This window comes from Artibeus jamaicensis, unplaced genomic scaffold (genome assembly GCF_021234435.1).
Source record: "Artibeus jamaicensis isolate MK-2021 breed Jamaican fruit bat unplaced genomic scaffold, CSHL_Jam_final contig_787, whole genome shotgun sequence".
NCBI lineage: Eukaryota > Metazoa > Chordata > Mammalia > Chiroptera > Phyllostomidae > Artibeus > Artibeus jamaicensis.
Window position 1 is genome coordinate 7,454,386 of NW_026521972.1, and position 18,976 is coordinate 7,473,361.

Here is an 18,976-nt window from a genome sequence, read left to right on the forward strand (position 1 = left end):
AGACACATCTATTCTCTCCCAGCTGTGTCCAGAACCAGCTGGGATTCATTTATAAATGTTCTATCATGTGCTGGGTGCCTTACTTCTTAAAGGGGAATGAAATAGTAATTCTGATTCTGGAAAATTTGAATGTTCATTTCTTTTCCTGAGTGAATTAAAAACAAAATGTTTATGGCTCTACATGCTTTCTCCTTGCTCTTGGCAAGGAAAAAAAAGTGGAGGGTCCGGGTTTGCTAGCCCCATGGAAATGGAAATACACAGCTGCAGGACCCAGGTTCAGGAAGGAAACTGCTGGTCTGATAGTATGATGTGATCCAGCCTATTTTTAAACAGATCACTTATGACTCTTACCATCCTCTCTCTTGACATTTGCAGTCTTTTAACTTCAGAATAATAGCTTGAAAAAATTAAAAGACCTAGCATTGCCCCCATCCCTGAATTTCCCAGACCACATCTTCTAGTTCATTGAGCAGCAGAATATTTCACTGAACAATTCACAATCCTTCAGACTTACTCTGAAATCTTAGACAATAGACAACCACAGTCTTTATTAAAGTACTTACCTGGTGATGTCCAACTGACCTATGAAATGACATATTTATTATTGACAAACCTTGCTTATGGTTATGACACTTCTTTCTACCTCAAAACATGCCTAGTAAGTGAGCAGATATGGTCAGGCTGGAGTCTCTTTAAACAAAAACTTCACCTCTGTTGGATTGCAGAAGGGAAAAATCAGTAAACTATGCACTTACAAAGTCATGGCTGCCCAAGCCCTGGCCTCCTGTGACTTCTCCTGGGGTTCAGCATATTTTAGGCAGAATCAACATTTTAGGTAGCTTATGCCTCTGTAAGTTTAGGGACTAAACTTACAGATGTGGTTTAAAGGTGAAAACTGGGGAGGGACAGAGAAGAAGGGAAAGGTGTTTGCCATCAGTGGTTTTTAGGAAGGTGGTTAATTCTGGGAGGATGAAATGTAGACATTGTCGTTGCTTTCTCAGAACATACTTTCAGGGGTGCTGAGAGCAATCAGTGGAACAAAAATTAATGGAAAGGCAGGTGCATAAAAATATCAGGTAGGAATTTAAGGGAGTGAAATTTTATATTGATATTTTTCCTTGAAGAACAAGTACACCTTTTAGGTGTCTTGTTCTGTCACCAACAATCCCACACTATTTCTTCCATTCCTTATGCTTTTATTTTGTTCCTCATTTAAAATTCTATATCTACATAAACATTTATATGTATTTATATACACACAGATATACACTGAAAACCTATTTTCTTTCATAACAGGCTGTTCTCAACCAGAAATACAGATGGAAGGAAAGTTAAGAACCAATAAGAGAAAAACTATTTTTTTTAAGAATTTGAACTGAATAGATTCAGATCAGTTCAGAGAATATTCTTTTATGTTGCTTTATAGTCCAGCACTTTTATAAAACATACTGCTTTGTTTCTTCTATATTCTGGTTCATTTCAGCATTATTTAAAAAAAAGAAAAAAAAGATTTGGGGCTGCATGACAGAAAAAAAAAACCTCAGAATCATGCAAGTTAACATAATACACTAATCACATATGAGCAAGTTAAAATGGATGCACTCAGGTCAAGTCATGGCTAATTTCAAGGCTGAGTGACCTGTGCCAGGTGGATATTTGTCTTCAGGAAGTTGTCTGCAGATTTCTAGGGACAAATGAGACTACTGATGCTACTGGAAGCTTCAGATAACAGGGTATTGTCTTGAATGTTTTATACACAATGCAACTAAAGTAAACTGGTATGTGATCATTAAAAAGTCTAAATTGTTTTGCCCCCAAAATTTATATCTTAGAAAATGTAATTTCCTAGAAGCATGCTGTAGAGTGTTAAGAACAAAAACTTTGGACTCATATGACCTAGGTTCACATTCCAGTTCTGTCTTTTACTGCTATGGAAACTTGGGGAAATTTCTGAACCTCTTGTGTTCTCCCGATAGATTGTTCCTCATGAGGTTGTAGTTTAAAGCATGTAGTAAAAGTACCTAGCATGTATAAGGGTTTAGTTAGTATTGGCCATTGAGATGATTGTTTACTTTCCATTGAAAAGCAAAATATTTTACCCAGGTAATCAGAATGGGGATGAGGGGAACCCCCAGCTTGCGTTTGTAATAAGTGAAAAAGACCATGAACCTCACCACCCCCTCAGATGGACTCTGCTGCTCATTTCTGCCTGTCTTTTAATTTGATGGAATTTAAGGAAAGGTAAAAATGGAACTCCTGCTTTCCTTGACTGTCCCGATGGACCAGGAAAGCCCTCATCACAACTGCCTCTTTAAACCACACATAACCCTGGTGTTAATCCATAAAATAGCATCCTAACATATTCTAGAGGTTTAGCCTTGATTGATTATCTTAGAGAAAATTCCTAAACAGTCAAAATTGCCATCCAAATTATTGCTGTCAGCAAGTGTCACAGAGTCTTATTAAACATTACTGAATTGATCCGCAACTTCTCACCAGCGTGAGTTCATGTCTTCTTAGCAGCAGATGCCAAATTAGGAGGAGCCTTGCAAAACACTAATTGGAGAAAATGCCTGTGAGGAAAAAATCTGAAGGGACTCAGAAGTCAGCTGAGAGAGCTGTCAGGCCAAGATGAGGTCTAATTCCCATTGAGAAGAAAAAGAAGCAAGGGCAGTGGAGTGGGAAAAGTTTTAGCAAAGCCACTGAGGAGTCCTCGGGCTCAAATTACGAGTCATAGGAGCCTCACGTCTCCCAGGAAACATCCAGGTTTGATATCCCTGTTGTATTTACCCATTGGCCGTTCACAGCTGGGAGAAGCATGGCCTCCAAGTGGGCACTTCAGTGGGTTTCAGAGTCATCACCTGGATCCACTTGTAATCATGCCCCCTTCTGTGAGCTATGAGAGGATGTCTAATGGTGACCACACACCTGTTGCTGAAACCTCTTTCTCTAACAGTTGTGGCCAACATTTTGGGCCACACTGCAAGAAGAGTTGTCTTGGGCCACACATTAAATGCATTGCAACACAGAATCACAAAGACATCTCCTAATGTTTTAAGTAAATTTACACGTTTGTGTTAGGCTGCATTCTCAGCCATCCTGGGCCACATGTGGCCCACGGGCTGCAAGTTGGGTAGCCCCACTCAATATCTCCTCTGCAATTTGGGAGTTCCACCACCTTCTTTAACTGGGCGCTAGTTTGGCCCCCCTTCATTACCCCTTTCCTTTTATTTCAGCTGATTTCCTGAACACCCCTTGTGTCTTGATTATAGTATAATCAACTCCAAAGGAAACTGTAATGTTTAAATTATTTTTTGTTTGTTTAGGGCTAATTATTAGCCAAACACTACAGATAGAGAATGTAACTGACAATTGCCAGAGCAAGCACAAGATCCAGTTGTTATTAATCTCTGTCCAAGCTGATAAACTTTGGTGGAGGACTAATTATATGAAACTTTATAAACTCAGAAAGGCAGATCAGAAGATCAGAGGGTTCAAATAGAATGTAGATAACAGTCTGCATTAGTAATACAAGGGCAGGCCCCCAAATGGAATTTATTTATTAAAAAATTGTGTAACTTATTCTTACATTTAAACTTCAGTCACCTTCAGAGTACTCTCCATTTAAAGCACTACACCTATTAAGCCTTTTTTTCCACTGCTCATAACAGTTTTTGAACTTACCAATTTTGATGCCTGTTAGTGCTTCTGCCATTTTTTGTTTCATCTCTTCCACATCAGCAAAACATTTCCCTTTGGGGACTTTTTCATTGGGAGGGAAAATGTTGCTCAGAGCAAGATAGGATGAATAGGGAGGGTGAAACAGAAGGTCATGCTGGTTTTGGTCAAAAACTGTGAAAGACTAAGCATGGTGTAGGGAAGTGCACTTGTAAATCACTCATCAAGAAATGGGCAAACACACTGAAAGATACTTTGAAAAAATTCACTGAAGCCAAACTCCACCTCTCACAACAATGCCATCTGGCACACTGAGATGGATGGGTGCCTAGAACACTCCTCTAGTGGGAGAAGCCTGTACTACAAGAGGTCTGCTCTCCAGAAGATAATTCTGGTTTTCTCTGGTGTCCCCCCTCATATGTTTTGTTTATTGATGCTGCTTACATTTGAATGACAAACCAAACATCCACATATGCTGAAGTCTTTGTGAATCTATAAATGATACTCTTTGCCTTTAGATTTGTTTTTGCTTTCATCACATTTATTAATTTAAACAGTGGTGAAAATCACAAAGAATGCTTATGATAAAGTTAATTACAGAACCAACTTTACAAAAGAGCATTAAACTTTAAATCAGTGATGATAATCAATTTACCAAGCTTCTACATTAACATAAGCCGAAGTTTTCTCATTAACGTTTCAGAATGTGTGGATGTGGTGGAATTTTGTAGGAATTTGTAAATGATTTATGAAAAGAGTTTGTAGTCAATCTCTGGCAAAGGAAAAGGAAAACTCAGATCCAATTTCACGGTGCTTTCCTGTCACTTTCATTAATTTCATTTGCTCAAATATGGTAAAGAATCACACTTTTTCCCTATAGTTTCTGAGTTTGCTCAGTGTGCCATAATGAAATGCTGTAGATTGTGTGTCTTAGCACTGTATGCTTACATGGCCTGTTTGTGCACATGAGGAGAGACAGGGAGAGCAAGTTCTTTGGTGTCTTACTCATCCCATCAAGGGACCCCACCCTCATTACCTCCCAAGGGCCCCATCTCCAAATACCACCATGCAGGAGGTTGCGGGGGTGGGGAGGGGGGAACACAGACATTTGGTCCATAGCAGACAGTCTCAGATCTCAGTTTGCAGCAGAGCATAAACTCAGCCTGATCAAATGACAAGTCCTCCCAGGTCAACTGGAAGCAAACTCTTTTCCTTTTGCCATTTCTTTGCAAATTCTATCATGGACTCTCAAGGTCCTTTACAAAGATCAGTATTTCATTCCTTTCTCATTTGTACTGAAAGTTATCTTCTGTGAAATTGGGTTTTCAGACATGCTTCTCAGAGTCATTTGCCACACCAGTGACCTGGCCAGCATGTCTTGGTTACTCCCAGGGCCACCATAACTAAATCGCGATCCTAGAGTGACCAGTTAAACTGTTGCATCATAAAGCAATGGCCCTCATGATACAGCATTGCTGCTGTCCCAGGGCCACCTCACTGCTTCTATAGTGCCGATGTGCATCTCCACTGCTTCTCCCAGGACTCTCTGAGTGACCCAAGTGTCCAGCTCAATCAGTGAAGTTCTACAGCCAAACCTACTTGAGTGCCAAGTATTATAGCTCTTCTTCATCCAGATTGTCTAACACAAGCTATACACACCCATGCACACGCACACACATGCACACACAGAGCCATTTTCCCAACAAGCTGTCTGGGGTGATATCAGCGGGCACGTACCATGCACAACCCAAACTCTCTCTGCCTCGGTATGTGGACAGTAGAGAGTACTAAACACAAATCCAGACTTTCTTCACCTATGGTTAAATTTATCTCAGAGGCATCACTGACTTTCTCTCTCTGCATTGCTTAGATTGGCTTCTCCTGTTTAATTTTATCAATTTCAATACACATAAAGTTTCAGAGAGAAAGGTCAGACTCTGTTACACAGCGTTGGTCTGATGCCATGTTCAGCCAGAAATTCTGGGTATATCCTTCTCCATAATGAAATGGGTACCTGCTTTACATAAGGATACATAGATAAGGATGGGGTTTTACTCTGACAATTTAATAGCAGAAAATTATTATAGCTTATGAACCAAAAAACTAACATGACAGTGCTCCACTGTAACCCTTAGTGCCTTAGAGAAATAGCTTTGCTACTCTGAGTTTCTTTATCTCTGACTCCCACATTCATGCTGTGTTATGAAGTTGAAGAACAACAGAATAAAAATAGAAATATGACATTTCTGCCATAACCAGGTGACTCAGTTGGTTGGAGCATTGTCCTGTATACCAGAAGTCTGCGGGTTTGATCCCTGGTTGGGACACATACCTGGGTTGCGGGTTCAAACCCCAGTCGAGGTGCATCAGGAGGCAGCTGATCAATATTTCTCTTTCTCTCCTTTCCTTTCTCTCTGTAGAGTCAATGGGCATGTCCTCAGGTGAGGATTAAAAAAAACCCTGAAAAACAATCATGACATTTTTAATGTGTGCTTACCATCAATTTGCTTCGATTACCTCCAACTTGAGATGCTGCAAATCTGCAAATCTGACAGTCGGTGGGTCTGACTTTAATGACAACTTTGACTGAACTCAGGAGCTGGGAGGGGTGGAACAGAGAGCAAACTGAAATCTGTTGATGAGGAGGGTGAGGCAGTGCCCCAGAGGAGGCCACCATACCTTTGTCCCTGCCCCATGAGGCTCTGGGAGTCAGACAGACAGGTCTAGTCGGAGAACTGCCCTTTGGTACTTACCACTTAAAATAAAATGTGGCAAGTCCAACCAGGCTCTTGTTATAAAGCCAAATGCTGTATTTATGTCTTTGATTTTATTTCCACCTCCTGAACAGCTGGCATTTCTTTAACACCAATCAGGAGGTTGCTATGAACTTCCCCATTTGAACTCAGTCAATGTTGAATGTATTTTCCAGGTAGTCTAATTTTATCATATAAAACTGGGCTCTGAAATCAAAGCTGGGTTATATCAAGTATCCTGGGAATCTAACATTTGTGCCATGAAGACTTACTCGGGTGTTATTTCCAAACTGCAAGAAAAGTCAAGTTTTCAGGGACTGGAGAAATTACAACTTTGGGAATTCAACAACATATAGGCAGAGCGGCAATAGTCACAGTGGCAAAAATCTGTAGATACCAAGGCATGAAATCCAACTGCTCATCACTCTTGTAAACATTTAGTCTGCCACTCTTGTTATTTGTCTCTGACTATCCTTCTGTCAGGCCACACTAGGAACTGATTTTGTGTTGACATGCCAGTCTTGTTTCCTCAACTGTAGTTTTTTCCCAGGGCAGAAATCGCATCCTCTTATTTAGAATACCCAGCAAATCCTTGGACATGGTAGGAGCTCCATCAGTATTTTATATTCAGTTTTTTAAAAGGATTACTAAACCTGCATTCAAACTTCTTCGCAGAGGCGACTTGGTGTAGAATTGCTAGTCTAGAGTGTCAGCATTTACCTGGGACTTCTCTGGTGATGAAGGGCTGGCAGGTTCTGTGTCTCTGGTCCCAAAGAAGGAACCCAGTGCGCACCTACATCCCTCATCACAGTGCACAGAGGTAACTGAGGAGCATGGGACTAGATGGCTTCCTTTCATTCCTAAAAGGAAGAAGTGTACTGCTTGTAATATGTGTAACTGGGGGGTCTCATGGGGCTCTTACCATATTAGGAAGAGGGTATCACATGGGTAAATGGAGCGACTGCAGAGTCTATTACCTTGAATATACATCCTCTTCAATTTCTAGTTGTATTACTGTGAATATTTAATATTCTCGAATCTTAGTTTCTTGTCTACAAAGTGGAAAAAATGTTTTCTCTTCCTCTGGGTTGTCATGTATATGATCTGATCATAAAATGTTATTTATTCTGGTACTAGCATGAAAACAAACACATAGATCAATGGAACAGAACAGAGAGCCCAGAAATAAACCCAAATCTCCATGGTCAGTTAATATTTGACTGGGCAGAAGGGGCAGAAGCATAAAGTGGAGTAAAAACAGTCTCTTCAACAAATGGTGTTGGGAGATTTGGCCAGCTACATGCAAAGAAATGAAGCTCGACCACTGATTTACACCATATACGAAAATAAACTCAAGATGGATAAAAGACTTAAATGTAAGTTGTGGCACCATAAAAGTCCTAGAGAAAAACATAGGGAGTAAAATCTCAGAATTCCACACAGCAGTATTTTCACTGATATGTCCCCTAGAGCAAAGGACATAAAGGAAAGAATAAACAAATGGGATCTCATCAAAATAAAAAGCTTCTGCATAGCTAAAGAAAACATCAGCAAAAGGAATAGGGAACCAACCATATGGGAAACTATATTTGCAAATGATACCTCGGACAAGGGTTTGATCTCAAAAATATATAAAGAATTCACACAACTCCATTCTAGGAAGACAAACAATCCAATTAAAACAAACACTTCTCCAAGAAAGACATACAGAGAGCCCAGAGACATGTGAAAGGATTCTCAGCATCACTAACCATCAGAGAGATGCAATTAAAACTACAATAAGATAGCACTTCTCACCAGTCAGAATGGTCATCATAACCAAATCAACAAACAACAGGTGCTGGCAAGATTGTGGAGAAAAGGGAACCCTAGTACACTCTTGGTGGGAATGCAGACCAGTGCAGCCACTGTGGAAAACAGTATGGAATTTCCTCAGAAAACTAAAAATGGACCTGCCTTTTGACCTGGCAATTCCACTGCTGGAATTATACCCTAAGAATCCTGACCAATTTAAAAGAACCTATGCACCCTAGTGTTCATAGCTGCATAATTTACAATAGCCAAGTTTTGGAAGCAATTTAAGTGCCCAACAGTAAATGAATGGATCCAAAAACTACGGTATATTTACATAATGGAATACTATGCAGCAGAAAGAAAGAAGGAGCTCCTACCCTTCAAGACAGCATGAATGGATCTGGAGAGCATTATGCTAAGTGAAATAAGCCAGGCGGTGAAAGACAAATATCATATAATCTCACTTACAAGTGGAACCTAATGAACAAAACCAACAAGCAAGCAAAATATAACCAAAGACATTGAAATAAAGAACAAACTGACAATAAACAGAGGGGAGGTAGGAGGAGATAATGGGGAGGAGAGGGGGAAATGTCATCAAGGAACATGTATGAAGGATGCATGGATGACAAAGCCAAAAGGGAGTAGTATTGAGGGTGGGAGGTGGGATGATGGGGTATGTGGGAGTGGTGGTGGGGAAATGGAGACAATTGCACTTGGACAACAATAAAAAAGAGGGAGAGAAAAGATATTAACACTATTTTATCTATAAGAAAATTATCAGTGGTAAGGCACCTGGAATTGTCCATCTGATACAAAGCAGGTTAACTAAGTGTAAATTACATGAGTTGAATAACTTTGTTGAAAATTGTGAAATAAAAGAAACCTCTCTGTTACCAGTTAGCAGTGGGTTAAACATTAAGGCTCAGGTACGGGAGGCACCACCAGTAAACGAGGCAGCATCAGGACCCAGATCCAAACTATCTGATTGCAGCTGGAAATAGCAACAGCATGAAAGCAAATTCCTGCCAGCAAAAGTACAACCGCTTACACTTATTAAGACTTAAGGGTTTTCAGGAACTACTATAAAGGGCACATGGACAAAACCAAGGGGGAGGGTGGAAGCATGGGAGAGAGGTGGGTTTGGCTGGGGTTCGGAGGAGTGGTAGGGGGAAAATGCAGACAAGTATAATTGAATAACAATAAAATAATTTTAAAAAATACTTAAAAGCTCATATTTTATCTTCATGTGAAGGAAAGCGAGAGTTGCAGTGGGGGCAGCTCTAGGAATCGTGCTCCTCAGAAGCATTGAGGAGCCCAGATGACCCTGAGAAAGGAACATGTATTAATACGAAGCTGCAGCAGCTGTGAGCAGCCCCAGGCCTGCTGATGCCCAGGAGCATCCATCCTTCCCTTCTCCAGAGTCAAGCTGGCAGCCACAGCTGCCATTGTTGCTGCAATGAAGCTTGTTCAAGGCTCTCCCCAACTCCCCATCACAGCTCATTTCCATAAAAACAAACACTTCTCCAAGGAAGACATACAGAGGGCCCAGAGATATGTGAAAGGATGCTCAGCATCACTAACCATCAGAGAGATGCAAATTAAAACTAAAATAAGATAGCACTTCTCACCAGTCAGAATGGTCATCATAACCAAATCAACAAACAACAGGTGCTGGCAAGGTTGTGGACAAGATGCATGTCCCTTACCACATGCATCTTTTTTTTTCATGAAGAAAAGTCTAGGGGAATTATTATTTGTAGTGAAACATTCTCTGCATTTACAAGTTTGCACAATTAACAGAATATAATATTAAAATGTACATGCCCAGTGGAATAGCTCAGTTGTGTTGACAAAAGGTAATAGCACAAACAGTTTAGTCCTAACAAGTCTTAGCTTTTTAGTTTAAATGCTATATAATTTAGGCAGTGGAACTACATTAATTTCCCAGGACTGGAAACCTAAAAGTAAGCACAAGACTTCACAGCTTTGTTGGAAGGTGTTTTTCTGCAGATTAAACATATTGCTCAAATGCCTCTACCTTTGATGACAAAAATATTCTTCACAGGTAAATTCATCCTGGGAGTCAAAATGTACATCCCATAAAGCATCCAAAAATCAAGGTTTGTGATTAGCTTTCTCTCCTGCGGTGGCCTTCCTGAGCAGTGAAACTTAGGAGAGTCTTGTTCCTGCCCCAAACCCCATTGCATTTTTCAAGGACTAGCCCAGCTTTTCCCACCGTAGATTCCAAAGATGACTTCTCCATAGCATTTGGGCCTAGGCATACATGTATTCTAGCTCTTCATTTTTTTATTATTCAAGTACTCTCAAAGTACTTTTCTTGCCAAATGAATGTGTGGACAGGTAATATAGAGGATAAAAATGAGACAAAAATTTGTATTCTTAAAGTTAAGGCCTTTGCTATCTAAAAGTCAAGACAGCAGTCTGTTTTGCTGACCATCGTATCTCCAGAAAATAATAGGTTTGGGCACATGGTGAGCCTTCAATGTTTATCAGATGAATGAATGAAGAAGTAAATGAGCCATCATAGTAGGAAATGGCATGTGAAGAAGCTTTCAGCTCCTGTGACCTTGACCGCCCTTATGGTGGATCATAGGTGACACTGTGGGTAAACTATCTTTAATACCCCACACACATCTGGAAAAATCCACAACCCAAAATTTACAACTTTCTTATTTTATGTATTATTTCCATCTTGCACACTATTTCTGAGGTAAAGTTACAAAGAGAGGTTATGTGTATTGAAACATAAAAGTAGTGATACATTAAGAAGAATCTTAATAGACCATGTTCTCTTAAATGCAATCTTCAGCACTCATAGTCTCAGTAAAATCATGGGGGTGAGAAGGTCGTTTTTCCTTCTAGCATGCCCCCGGATAAGCTTTGCTCCGGCCCCTACTTCCAGAGTACACGTGTGGAGCTTGTGCTTTGTTTACTGGACTCCATCTAGTGGATGGGGAGAACTTTGGCACAGGAAGAACCTGGAAGAGTCCATATCTTTGATACCTCTCTGTCACTTCTTTTTGTTGTAATTTTCTTTCATCCAAGCTCCTTGATTGATATGCAGGCACAGAATTAAATCTAAATGCCCTTTCAGAGGGACTTTGCATAATTATTATGGATGCCAAATCATATTAAATTCTGAAAATAGGACAGGTTTCTTAGTACAGAGATGGGGATCATTATAGCCTAGAAAAATTATTCATGAGGAAACCCCTGAGTGTGGGGGTGACTTTCCTCACAAGTCCCCAGGGCCACCACGGATGAGAGTAAATATGACTGAGACATGATGTGATCTGCTTGGGGAGGAGAAGTGGCCATTTTCCCAGGGGAAAAAGGCCTTGAGCAGTGGCCAGTTTCTCTGAGGAGAAAAAGGCCCAGAGCCCCCTCCTCCAGGGCTTTTATTGGGTTGTAATACACAGGAATACAGGGCGGCAAGGATCAAATTGTAGATATCATTTCAAAGAAATCTGAGGGCTTAGTCTGAGTCAGAGTCTGTCAGGAACAGAGTTTTAGGGTCTCCTGCTTGAACCCTTAACATATGAATGAAAGCACTCTTAGAGCAGATTTCACAGGTTTATCAGCAAGACTTCCTGATGGCAGATTTTTCCCCAGGACAGGTTCTAGCAAGGCAAGGAGCTGCACCTCTCCCAACAGGTATTCAGGCTTAAGTGGATTAGAGCCAGGAAGCACTTCTCCCAGAGAACATGGGGACTCAGGCTGTGTCAAAGCTGAGTGGGGAGAATCCATTGCTCTTTGTTACAGCCCCCAAGTCCTTCCACGAAGGCCCCACCAAGTGATCGAGTCTGGCTTAGGTTGCCCCCCGCTGGGAGGGGTCTTGCCTGTCATTGACTTCTGACCAAGATTTGGGGGCAGGGAGAGGAAACTGAGGCAGCGTTTGCTACCAGAGACAAGCTTTGTCTCCTGAGGCTCGCATTCCAGAGGGTGTCCCTTGTCCTTAGCCACAAGGTGTCAAGATACAATTTCTAGAACACGCACAGTGGTCTACAACACCTGAGGGGAACAAACACACAGCACATTTATTGAAAGGTGAGAAACATGGTTCAGTTCAGGGATTGTGTTTCCAGTGAAAGAATTGCTGTCTGGAATGGGCAAATGAGGCTTCTTTGTATTCTTTAACTATAGAGCAGCCATCCCATATCAAGGGATATAAAGGATATAAAATTCCCATCCTTGGAGATCCTCCCTTGACTACACAACGGAAGTACCTCCCATGTCATCGCGTAACTTTACCCTACTTTATAGTCTTTGTGCCACTGAACAATACTTCACATTTCTTTATGTTTGCCACCGGTCTCTGCCACATCATACCCACTCCTTCCAGTCACCCCTCTTCGCGGTTCCATCTACAGCACCCAGAGTAGTTACCTGGGCCTACTACCCGATAAACACACAGTGAAGGGCTTGAATGCCAGGACACGTCAGGTAGACTGAAGGGCATGCTCTCAGAATTTCCTCAGCAGTGAGGGCACATGTCCAGGATTGTGCCTCAGGAAAATCACAGTGGCACCATACAGTACTAATTGGAGAGAAGGCGATCCTGGTGCAGAGATTTCAGTAAGGACATTAGAGTTTGCTCCTGTAGGATGTGGCTACTGTTGCTGTAAGTTATATTTCATTGTATGATATAGTAGCATTTAGACTTGAGACTGGTTTTAAGCTAGAGAAAATCTGTTCTTTCAGACCTGTTAAATACCATGCATCGGGGGTGTCAAACTCATTTTCACCGGGGGCCACATCAGCCTCAATGTTGCCTTCAAAGGGCTGAGTGTAATTTTTGGGCTGTGTAAATGTGACTACTCCTAACAGTTAAGCGAGAGCTCCGCACTGCCACCGGGTAGAAACAAGGTGCAGGGCCACATAAAACAAGGTGGAGAGCCAGATTTGTCCAGAGGGCCTTGTGTTTGCCGCCTGTGCCAGACATTATATATTTCTGTCCTGAAAAAGTCCATCCATTGTTAATACGAGGGTGGTTAGAATGGTTTGCACAACATCGTTGTAACCTGACAGCCCAGGAGAGTGGACTGGAATGTGCGTGTGTGAACAATGATGACTTCACAATTCTAGTCAGAGGGGGTGGTGGATGCCATTGAGTGAGCACATGTGGACTGTGTGACTGTCACATTCAAAATGGCTGAGCAAGGAGAGCAATGAATCTGCATCAAGTTTTGCATGAAGCTTGAACATTTCTCCACTGAAACTATTCAGATGATTCAGAAGGCTTTGGGGGACGATGCAACAGGTACAGCACAAATAAAAGTGCGGCACAAGCACTTCAAAGATGATTAAAATGAAGGAGAGAATCCTAGAAGCAGCAAGAGATAAGGGGACAGTCACCTAAAAAGGAGTTCCTATCAGACTGTCAGCTGATTTCTCAAAAGAGACCTTACAGGCAAGAAGGGGCTGGAAAGAGGTATTCCAAGTCATGAAATCCAAAGACCTACATCCAAGATCAATCTATCCAGCAAAGCTTTCATTTAGAATGGAAGGGCAGATAAAGTGCTTCTCAGATAAGATCAAGTTCAAGGAGTTCATCATTACCAAGCCCTTATTATATAAAATGTTAAAGGGACTTATCTAAGAAAAAGAAGATAAAAAAACACGAACAGTGAAAGGACAGCAAACTCACAGTTATCAACAATCACACCTAAAACAAAAGCAAACTAAAAGGACAGCTAGATCAGGAGTGGAAACATAGAAATGAAGATCTCAAGGAGGGTTAGCAACAGAGGAGTGGGAGGAGGAGAAGGGGGGAGAAGGTACAGAAAATAAGTAGCATAGACAGTAGATAGAAAATAGATGGGGGGGCAAGAATAGTATGGCAAATATAAAATCTAAAGAACTTGAGACACATGGTCATAAACTAAAGAGGGGGGTAATGGTGGGGACAAGGGGGTAGGGTGGAGGGGAATGAAGGGGGGGAATAGAACAACTGTAATGGCATAATCAATAAAAAAATAAAAAGAAAAAAATCTGTTGAAAGTGATCCACATTCTGAAACACCTGTAACAAGCAGAACACCCGAGAATGTCTAGCATGTACAGGCTGCAATCAACAAGGATTGACAACTGATGATGTGAGAACTAGAAGCTGCTCTGGGGATTCCAAAAGCTACTGTATCCAAGATTTTGACCACGATCTTGGCATGAAACATGTCATGGCAAAATTCGTTCTGCAGCTTCTGCTACCTGAGCAGAAGGAACATTGTGCTGCAGTTGCTAATGACTTGGTTCAAACTGCTACCAATGAACCAAATTTCCTCAAAAAGCTCATAACTTTGAAGGGAACTGAGGCATGTTGGTCCTGTGTACAATGTTTCTTGTATCTTGTATCTTCTTCAATAAATGTCTCTATGGCTGCTATTAGTTGTGTGTGTGTTTACAATGTCTAATTTGCTTGCTTAAGGCTACCAACCAATTTCTATAAAAATGAAGACAAATATTAACCAAAGGACCTAAGAATTTTAACATAAAATTACATAACATAACATAACCAAAAAAAAAGGACCTGGAAAACATAGAGTCTTGGAATTCAGAATTTGCTGTAATTATTGCAGTAAAAAACAATCAGTGAAGACTATTTAAAAGCTTCCTGAGATACTATGTCCTTGTATTCCAGAAACTTAATGAGGGATAATAACAATGATTATGATAATGATAACCTCATCAAAATCACACAAATATGTTTAAAAAGCCTAAAATGAGTTTCCTGCTGAGGTGATAAAAGGTATTTTGAGGCCAAGTTCAGAATTGGATTTCTACATACTCCAATTAACTTCACACAGAGGAGAAAAAAATACCACAACTATTATATGATTTCATGCCTTACTCTTGACCTGTGTAACAACCACAACAAATCAACAATATAATTATTGAGCACCTAATGTGTTGATGATTGAAAACTATTGGCAAGTATATGTTCACTAGCCAAAGAAGAAACTGGATAAAGTATGGATGAGTTAATGCAAACATCACAACTACTGGCCAATGTTGGAAATAAAGTCATTCAAAGTGAAATCATTTTGGGGGCTATTCAAGAGCTAAATGTTGTTTATATCTTTTGATCTCCTAGGACCTCTCTACATTAGCTTGTAATAAATATTAAGGAAAATTAATTTATTCTCATATTATTTTTTATTATATGGCTCTCAGACCTCCCCTTCAGTTCTGTAGTAACTATTTAAAACACAGATTTGATTGTGACAGTTTTGTGTATATAACCTGTTAATAGCTACCTAGAATTGATTTTTTAAAAAGGCCAGCCATCTAAGCATGGCACCTAAGTTCCTCCATTGCTGGTGCCTTGGTTCAATTCTCCGGCCAGTACCTCTGAACTTTACACTTAGCAATGTATTAATAACAAGCAGCTTCTTGTAGCTGTGCAGTTTCACAGCTGCTTCTATTCATGCTGCCTGAAGTGCCCATTGTCGAGATCTGGGAAGTTGAGAACATAGCCTGACCACAGCATAACAGGATCAAGGAATAGCATGCAAACAAAGGCTGAGCAGACATCCTGCAGTATGTGAGTGCCCTACTTAGAGCAAGATAGGCAGATTGTAATCTGTTTAGTTTTGAATTTTGAAACCCCACCCTGTTCCCACGCACGGTCTCTGTCAGCAAATAGCTAACTGCGACGTCTGCATCTGTTCAATGCTTGCTTGCTCGTCCCTATATAAGGACTTAGCTGTAAGCACTCGGTGCGTCTCTCATCTGCAGCCCTTTTAGGCACCATGTCTGAGGACACCTCGAGAGTTCGCCCCTGCGCAGGTTAAGCTTGGCCAATAAAATAAGATCAAAACCCTGAAAGGTCTTCGAAAATTATTCTCACGTCCAGTGGATATAACACCCATCCTTTCCTACCACACCTTCCTACTTCCTCTTCTACAAACTATTACTCAGCTTTCAAGTCTAAGTTAAAATATCACTTCCTTGAGAATACTTTCTTGTATCTCAAGCCTTAGTCAAGTACCTTTAATCTAGATCTCCACTGCACTCTGATTACTTCTATCAAATACTTAACATGAACCTTATTAGTACCCACTTGCCTCATTCTACCTAATTCCTCAATAAATTTGTCCTTTCATTTCAAAAGTGCTTCCATTCTCACTACTTCTTTCAAATGTCTTCTGAAAGTCATCCTTGACCTTTCAAAGGTCATCCTTGATGCAAAATATAAATCACCACCTAACTGTTACTGTATTGCTTGGCTGGTTGCAATATTTGATATAGTTGATCTTCCCAAAAATTTCAGTAAATTACTTAATGAAGTATATTTTATATAAATTCCATAAATCATTCAGGTAACATTAATAAAAAATGTCTTTATATGGAGCATACCAATGTAATTATCACACAGTTAATATATCAAGGTATAGAATATTTCTAGCACCAAAGAAGCCTCATCTGGACTGTCCTTCATGGTCACTAATTCCTATTAAAAGTTGATTACCAAAGTTTGACTTTGTTGAGTGTAAATGACTTCCCCACAACTTATGTAGTCTTTTGTGTTTAAAATGATTCTCTGAAGTTTGGATTTGTGAGATTCACTCAACGGCTTCCCATGTGGAAGCAGTTTATTACTCCACAGAGCTGGGTAAAAGTCTTTTGTATGGATATACCACAACTTGCTTTCATATCATTTGTTTCATGATGATTATGGTTCCTTTCGTTTGTAGCTATTGAGAATAACTTTTCTGTGAATATTCTTGTGATTGTTTTTTTTTGGTGCCAAATGTGTATGTTTGTATTGTTTATATGAGTAGGAACAAAAAGTCAGGTCACGTGGTTTGCATATGTTCATCTTCAGTAGGTACTGCCAAACAGTTTATCAGGCTATTTGCATCAATTTCAATTCCCACATGTGTTATATGATAGTCCCTCTTGTTCTTTTAAATCTATGACAGTTATGATTTTGGCATTTACTTGGTTTTTTTACATATGCAGTTATTTTAATTGTGCTTTTAGCTTACAATTCCATGGTGAAAAATGACTTTTTTGTTTTTTTCCAGCTTTATTGATATATAATTGACATATAATATTGTGTAGGTCTAAGGCAGGGGTGTCAAACTCATTTTCATCAGGGGCCACATCAGCCTCACAATTGCCTTCAAAGGGCCGAATGTAACTTTAGGACTGTGTAAATGTAACTACTCCTTAACAGTGAAGCGAGAGCTCGGTGCTGCCACCAGGTAGAAACAAGGTACCAGGCTGGATAAAACAGGTGGAGGGCCGGACTGGACCTGAGGGCCTCGTGTTTGCCACCTGTGGTCTAAGATATACAATGTTATGATTTGAAACAGGTATATATGGCAAAATGATTAGTGGAATAAGGTTTGCTAACACATATGTCATGTCTGGTTCACAATTCCTTTCCATGTGGTGAGAACACTTAGGATCTACTCTCTTGGCAACTTTTAATATAAAAAGTTTTGTTAACCACAGTTACCATGCTGAATATTAGGCCCCCAGAACTTATTCATCTTACAGCTACAAATTTCTACTCTTTGACCAATGTCTCTCAATTTCCCTGACACCCCAGCCTCTGGAAACCATCGTTTTACTCTTGGTTCCTCTGAGTTGGGCTTTTGGGTGTTTTTTTTTTTTAGATCCCATGTATAAGTGAGATCATACAGTATTTGTCTTTTTCTGTCTGACTTATTTCACTTAGCATAATACTCTCAAGGTCCATTCAGGTTGTAGATGGCATGACTTCCTTCTTTTTTTAATGGCTGAATAATATTTATTATATGTGTGTGTGTGATTATATATTAGGTTGTTTTTAATCTCTTGACAATTATTAATAATGCTGTAATGAACATGGGACTACAGAAATATCTTCAAGATAGTAATTTCATCTTCTTTAGATGTATACCCAGAAGTGGGATTGCCAGATCATATTGTAGTTCTATTTTTAATATTTTGAGCAATCAACATACTATTATCTGTAATGGCTGTGCCAATTTACATCCTTACCAACAGTGCACAAGGGTTCACTTTTCTGTACATTTAATCGGATTGTTTTTGCCATTGAGTTATATGACTTCTTTATATATTTTTATATCAACTTCTTACCTAATATAGAATTTTCAAATACCTTCTCCCATCCATAGGGTACCCCTTCATTCTGTTCATTGCTTATTTAGCTGTGCAAAAGATGTTCAGATTACTACAGTCCCAATTGTTTATTTTTGCCTTTTTTTACTGGTGCTTTGGTATCATTAACAAACAAACAAAACAAAAAACGATATTGCCAAGGCCAATGCCAAAAGCTCTTTCCCTATGTCCTTTTCTAGCAGTTTTATTGTCTTGAGTCTGACATTTAAGTTTTTAATCCATTTCAAGTTAGTTTTTGTAAGTGGTGTAAGTTAGGGATCCAATTTTATTCTATTGCAATAGAATATCCAGTTTCCCCAGCACCACTTATTGCAAAGACTGCTCTTAGACAGCACTGATGAATGAAGTTTGGAAGAGGACCCTGATGCTTTGCTTCTCTGAGTTTTGATTCCACTAGGAGAGAAACGAGGCAAAGTTCTCCTGGACTAGTATTTGGTGAGGAGGCGGTAGAGAAACAATGCATTCTTATTTAATTGCTATAAGAAATATAATCATTACCCAGAAATGCCTTAAAGCTACAAGTGATGACAAAGGAGTAGAACTTCAGCTGCCGGGCAGTGGTCCTCTAGCGCTAACACACAGAAATGAGGACGTGTT

At 40.1% G+C, this 18,976-nt stretch overlaps 1 long non-coding RNA gene across 1 annotated transcript in view; it reads right to left on the reverse strand.

The window, feature by feature from the left end:
• The window catches only part of LOC128628503 (uncharacterized), a 53,341-nt gene that overhangs the window by 12,930 nt on the left and 21,435 nt on the right, over positions 1-18,976 (reverse strand). The window contains exon 4 of the long non-coding RNA XR_008392909.1: positions 6,011-6,138. This is a non-coding gene — a long non-coding RNA (uncharacterized LOC128628503). The remainder of the gene's footprint in view (positions 1-6,010; positions 6,139-18,976) is intronic.